The following is a 6,788-nucleotide window of genomic DNA, read 5'->3' on the forward strand; positions in this document are numbered from 1 at the left end:
GAGTGCTGTAACCTAAATGGAAGAACAACTAGCAGAGAATCGGTTTGGTTTTGCGAAAGAAGGGGACACACTACAAGCAAGAAAGGCACAAGGCAATAGGACTTTATGCAAAAAGAAACGGCTGTTAAGTGGTAAAAATACGGATCTTGAGACAAGAGAAAGATTCATGAAAAGCTATGTACGAAGCATAGCTTTCGATTAATCCGAATCTTGGATGAAACAGAAACGAAAAAAAAAAAAAAAAAGATTTTGAACTGTGATGTTACAAGAGACTATTGATCAAATGGATTGATTCAGCTGGTAACAAATCAGCGAGAAAAAAAAGTTTAGTAAAGAATACAGTGACACGACGAGACAGAATGATCGCGTCGTATTAAGACGTCATTGCTGAAAACTGTAGTTGAATGGATGGTAGAAGGAAAGGATTCCAGGAGCACTCTCCTATAAGGTCACTGGATAAAAAATTAGTCATCTCTATACAAATCATTACAATCATTTAGCACTCCGTCTTCAGGCCACAAGTGGCCCATCGGGACCATCCGACTGCCGTGTCATCCTCAGTTGAGGATGCAGATAGGAGGGGCGTATGGTCAGCACACCGCTCTCCCAGTCGTTATGATGGTTTTCTTTGACCGGAGCCGCTACTATTCGGTCGAGAAGCTCCTCAATTGGCATCACGAGGCTTAGTGCACCCCGAAAAACGGCAACAGCGCATGGCGGCTGGGTGGTCACCCATCCAACTGCCGGTCACGCCCGAAAGCGCTTAACTTCGGTGATCTCACGGGAACCGGTGTATCCACTGCGGCAAGGCCGTTGCCATTACAATCATTTAATACCATACAATTATGTCCCTAGACTCCGTTAGGACGTGAGTATATAAGGTTGCGCAGATACGTTGCGCAGATACGTTGCTCGCTAAGGATTTTATTGCGCAGTTCCACCAAATTGTGGTGATGCTGATGTCGGCGTTTTACCCGCTATTCCAACATGCTCGACAGATTTTCTACGCGGTTCAAGTCAGGCGATTTTGCAGGCTAAACAGGATGTAACGGGGTGGGGGAGTGTTCGGAAAATCACTCACATACATGTTCCATCCCCATGAACTTCGCTGTTGTCGCTTTTACGTGCCTGTGTGAGCAATGACTGACTCCAAATGTTCATTGCATATAATTCCTGTCGCTTGGGATGGACCTTAATTCACTGCCTGCAACAATTCCCGTCGAGTTTGGAAGCGATTTTGATTCACAAGCCGTGAAACGCGCCTCCGGTCCTTCTCAGTCAGGATCTTTCTCTGACCACAATTATGAAGTCGTGTTTCTTGGCTACATTTGTTACACCACTGGTTGCAGAATATACACTGAACAGTCCGTTGTAAGACACCAACAAATCCAGCAACTTCACACAGCGTTTGGCCATTGGCTCGGCCAAACACGATTAGCCCTTTTTGCCATTCTGCCACGGCCTTACGTTTATCCATGTTTACGTACAATGTCCGCTTCAAACTTAAATGTCTGTCTCACTGATCGCTACTGTCCTATGCTCATATGGGGGCAAAGCGTGCGCGGTTGAGAACGTCACTCGCCATACGTAAAGCCTTAGCGACTGATCTGTATGTGTGCACTGAAGTGACTAATTTTGAATTCAGTGAGCTTCTCAGCACACACGGTGTTTCACAATGCCTATTACGACTTCTGCGAAGTGCAGAGGGGGCTTAGGAGTTAAAGTTTCATGAAGGAACCGATGTACGCAAGTGTACCGTTTGGATATAAGAATTTGAAGAGGGGATCACTTTCAAATATACCGGTTCATGGTAAGCATACAAACCGAGTCTTAACGGTTCCCTCTTACTTGACATTCCTGTAAGAGGTACTAGTGGAATTATTGGAAGATTTACCAATGTCACTCTGTCAGCGAATGTGCTTCCAGCATGAGGGCGCATCCGTACATTTTGCCCGTGGCATCCGCGAACATCTCAGTCAAACATACGGTGACAGATGGCTAGGCCGACGTACACTAGCTCCTTGGCCACCACTGTCGCTTTTGTTTTCTATAATTGAATTTTCCTCGAGACATTTGAGTCTCCTCTTTATCTACGATAATGATGGAAACTGAAGAAATGAATTAAAATTTGTGCGAAATGAAGTTTGTGTTAGGGAGGGCATTGGACTTGGTTAGTCCGTGCAGCATCTTTGGCTACGGTGCTGCGGGGGTGTAATGGCTAGTAGCCCTGCCTAGTAAAAGAGGACGCCCGGGTGCAAATCCCAGCCGCGGTACATATTTTAACTCATTTCTTCACTTTCCATCACTTTTCATGTGGATTCATATGAAGAAGCTTGTGTATGAGACTGCAAACACGGAAGAAGAACTTGCACGAGTTCTGGCACCAGCAGAAATTATTCAACACACACCAGAGTCTGTGAACCGTCTGTATGAAAGCATGAATCGCAGACACGGCTTTCCTGCCAAAATTTTATGTTCGAAGTTCTCTCTACAGTCCCTAGAAGTCTGTAATAGGAATTGTTGAACACCGTATTTAACAAAGAGAGTCGTTGGTGATGGATGTAGCAGGTAGGTTGAAAACAGGAAGAGAGCTGACAAGCGGTAATAGAAATGCATCAAACCAACGACAGGCTCGACAATCGAAATAACAATACAGCGCCCCTCGTCACAACTAGAGGTGGCCGCAGTTGAGTGTGTAACTCAGGTATCCAACAAAGCTACTGCATGGTGCGTGTGAATATTATTTTAACCTGCGCGAGAAGGATAAATGTCTTCTATGAAGAGAGAAGCCGGTAACCGTCAGATGTGTCTAAAAACTGTTGGAACCAGCTAAGGTGACGATTAAAGATAATAGAGATTTTTTTTGTAAAGTTGACACTTGGGTTCCAAATTATCGCCTGAGTAGACAAAAGAACCCGAAAAATGGTATGGGCAGACAAAGATGCAGCGAAGTGCCTGGTAATTAAAAGTTTGGATTCATATTCGGTGGAAATAAAGTTCAGATCCCCGAATGTTCACTCAGAATTGTGTCTTCCGCGGCTTCACCGAATCGATTAAGGGCAATGGAAAGATTCTACATTTAAAATATCAAACGCTGCGTTTTCTTGTCTTTGTCTTTGTCTTATACGAACTTAATCTGTAAGGGCATCGTTGTCGCCGGGACGGTAAACTGTAATCTTCCACAATTCCAGTAACTAAAAAATTTCGTGGCATGACCACAGCAAATCTTTAATACTAGGGCGCCGCCTCGAAAAACTTCGAAGACATATCCAATAGCCGCGCTGGATTAGCTGAGCGGTCTGAGGCGCTGCAGTCATGGACTGTGCGGCTGGTCCCGGCGGAGGTTCGAGTCCTCCCTCGAGCATGCGTGTGTGTGTTTGTCCTTAGGATAATTTAGGTTAAGTAGTGTGTAAGCTTAGGGACTGATGACCTTAGCAGTTAAGTCCCATAAGATTTCACACACATTTTTTGAACATATCCAATATACCACTGCCTTGTTTTTCGATAACTTTTCATCACAAGCATTTCGTAACTCAGTATTTAGCTAAGATTCCTAGGTAACTATTCCACCTTAGCAAATAGAATGCCGTCTTATAACACTCCCCGTCTGCTAACTACTGTACCATAACCTCAATGCCAGAAGCAGGTTGTAACATAAAACAATTTTGTAAAAGTAACTATGGCACAAAGCAACAGAGCAGTGTTACCCTCTAAGAGGAATTTTGTTAAGTTGACCGTATTGTTCCTAATGGAAGTGGCTTATCGGAAATGAAAGTCAGAATTACGTTAATATTGGAATAGTGACAAACAAAATTTTGCCTAGCTATACTGTTTATAGAATAAGGGAAACGGTCGCCAGCCTAATTAGGCAAGAGAAAGATTAACATTCTCGTTTATGAAAGTAGGTATAAGTAACTATAATGGACAACACAACAGACACAACCTAGACTTAGCAACACGCGAGTGCAATGAACTCTAACACACATATGTTTTAAGATTGAAGCTAACAGTTAGAGCAGCAGGAACTATTTTCAAAATTATAACAGGTACAGAAAAACACTATCACTTTCAGGGTTTACACAAACTGAGTGGTCTTTATACTGTTAATATGCACACAAGAGAGACAAACACTTGGCATACATGAGAATGTAACGTTTCACAACTGCAGCTTTCTCACTTTTACTACAACGAAACACAATGTTGACAAAATTGCAAGAAACTGACTCTCCTTTTTAGAATTTACTACAGACAACAACGTGATCATTTACTTTATAAGACTCAGCCTAAAGTTTGGAGTTGGTAACAGCACTTTAAATAACAGTTTCAATAGGAAAATTATTATTGGACAAATAACATTTGCTTTAACTCACTCTGTTACCACATTAGCTTTAACTATCTTTTTAATAAGTTCAAGAGGCATTATTTAACAAAGCTCTAGGCTTCAACGTACTTTCAGTAAGGACACTCGGTAATCACTTTACTTCAAACGGAGAGGACCCTGAGAGGTGTTATGATGAGGAGTAAAATCAAGGTAGGTAAATAAATTCCGATATGAATTACCTTATATTTCAGCACACTAACACATCCATTAGGCTGATCCTTCACTGTACATCAATATAGTATTACGTTACAGTGATTGCGCAATGTGGTGGCAACTGCATGTTGGTAGGTGGAATTACAGGAAGAATTGCCGGACTTTATCGTATCTTCATGGCGATGATTCATACAAATTCCAGAATAGATCCAGCTATTTATCCACCCATCCGAGGCATTGGAAAGAAGCAGTAAAAGCCTCTCTCTGAATCAGCATGATATGCACCTTTACATAGCAGTGCACATTTTGGTAGCCCCTTTCCGACTGACTGCTCGTCTCCGACTGACTGCTCTTCCTCGACTGACTATCAGTTCCACCTTTTCCACCTATGCCAACCACAATTTACGCGCGCTACACAGTTCCGTTCCAGAGGGGAACCACTACACCATTTACATGCAAACTAACTAAGAACCCTAAGTGAGGATCAGCAATTTACATAACAGCAAACAAATACATTAAATAAAACAGAACATTTTCACATATTGACACTTCTACAAAAAATTATTCACACAAAATTACAATTATATACAATAAGTTCTGTTCCCTCCAAATGGGACAAAGAACTTTAAATTACAGATACACTACTTTGCATAGAATCAAATCACGACACCAAAGGTTTTTAACAAAGAAAAGAGTACACAATTTTATGCTATCGATTTAAACACATTTACAGAAGATCAACAATGTGACATTAAATAAATCAAAAGCAAAATAAATCCATACAGCATAAGAGCTGTGGTGTTACAGTCTGCGTAACTTTTACATAAAACTTCCTAAAGGTTTATTAGTCTGATTTTTTTAACGAAACTAAACTCGCATTTTCCGAAGTTTTTGCCGAAGAGCATGCAGGTGGAAAAGAAAAGATCTGATATTACAAACAGTCAGAATGCTACAACCCGCTACAAACGATCCCATGCTACACTAAAGACCTAATCAACGGAAACAATCAACAGAATTTTGAAAGCTTGCCGTAATGTCCTTTTAGAAGGGTGTTTAGTCAACGGTAGTAAACGGACACCGCCAAGAATCTACGACGTTCGAGTGTTTACGAAACGTCACTGCGTCAAAGTTTAATCGATTGTTCAGAACACAGCTTCCATGTGATTGAAGACGGTGGCGACGTCAGTTAAAGAAAGGCGTGACAGAGGGAAATGAATATTTTTCATTTGTGTATTTTACTTTTGTCACTCACCTACGTTTAATTATGTCAACTTTCCATCCTGTGTACAATAAAGGATCGGGTTGCTTCACCTTCCGGCACCTTACAAAGTTGCAGCAATCAATGTAAATCGGCAATCGCAAGTTGCAGGAATCAGCGTAAATAAGCAATCCATGCTCCCTTCGGAAAGAGGGCACAACAAAAACGCTTCTCACGTTCCAAGAGGGCTATATATATGATCAAAAGTTTCCGGCCAACCCCATGTAATGTGGCACTGATCACTAGATATGAGGCTTATTCGGAAAGTAAGGTCAGATTGGACGCGAAATGGAAACCACTGTGAAAATCCCGTGCAACTTTGCACAGATGTGTTGAGCAGTGTCTGTAGAGTGCCTGTTGATCGCTTCAAGTCGGTCTTTCCATTTCAGGGGGCAAAGTGATCACGATAGTAATGCGTAAAACACCAGTGTCTCCCACCAAGTATGTGGATCTGGTGAGAGATTTCGTTCGAAGCTATGCAGCCAACATAACATAAACGTCATGCGTTTCTTTCTTCAAGAGAATTTTCAGCCGCGTTCTGCAGCAGCAATGAAGACGCTCCTGCAGTGTTTTCGATGGGAAGTGTTTGGTCACCCACAATACAGCCCTTCATTGGCGCCCTCCGTTCTTCATCTCTGCTCACATGAACCGCTGGCTACGAGGACAACATTTTGGCACAAACAACGAAAGGCAGACCAGCGTAGAGAACTGGAGGAAAGCACAGGCGGCTGCTTTCTGTGACGAGGGTACTGGAAACTTCGTACAACGCCACGACAAATGTCTAAGTCGGAGCGGCGAATATTTAGAGAGGTAGTTGGAAGGTGTGGGATGACTGTTGCGGATAAAATATTTTGAATTTCGCTGTGGTTTTCTTTTCGCGACCGATCGGTCCTTACTTTCCGCACAGCCCTCGTATCATGAGAGGCGGGCCCGTCAGTATGAAAGGAGGCGGGAAGTACTGTGTTGTCCGTAGAGAAGTAGTAACAACAGGCTGGA

General features: G+C 42.5%; 1 pseudogene; it reads right to left on the bottom strand.

The window, feature by feature from the left end:
- Nucleotides 1-701: 701 nt before the first annotated feature.
- On the bottom strand, nt 702-818 carry LOC126163774 (5S ribosomal RNA; annotated as a pseudogene).
- Nucleotides 819-6,788: the final 5,970 nt, after the last annotated feature.

Source organism: Schistocerca cancellata, chromosome 2 (assembly GCF_023864275.1).
Source record: "Schistocerca cancellata isolate TAMUIC-IGC-003103 chromosome 2, iqSchCanc2.1, whole genome shotgun sequence".
Classification (NCBI taxonomy): Eukaryota; Metazoa; Arthropoda; class Insecta; order Orthoptera; family Acrididae; genus Schistocerca; species Schistocerca cancellata.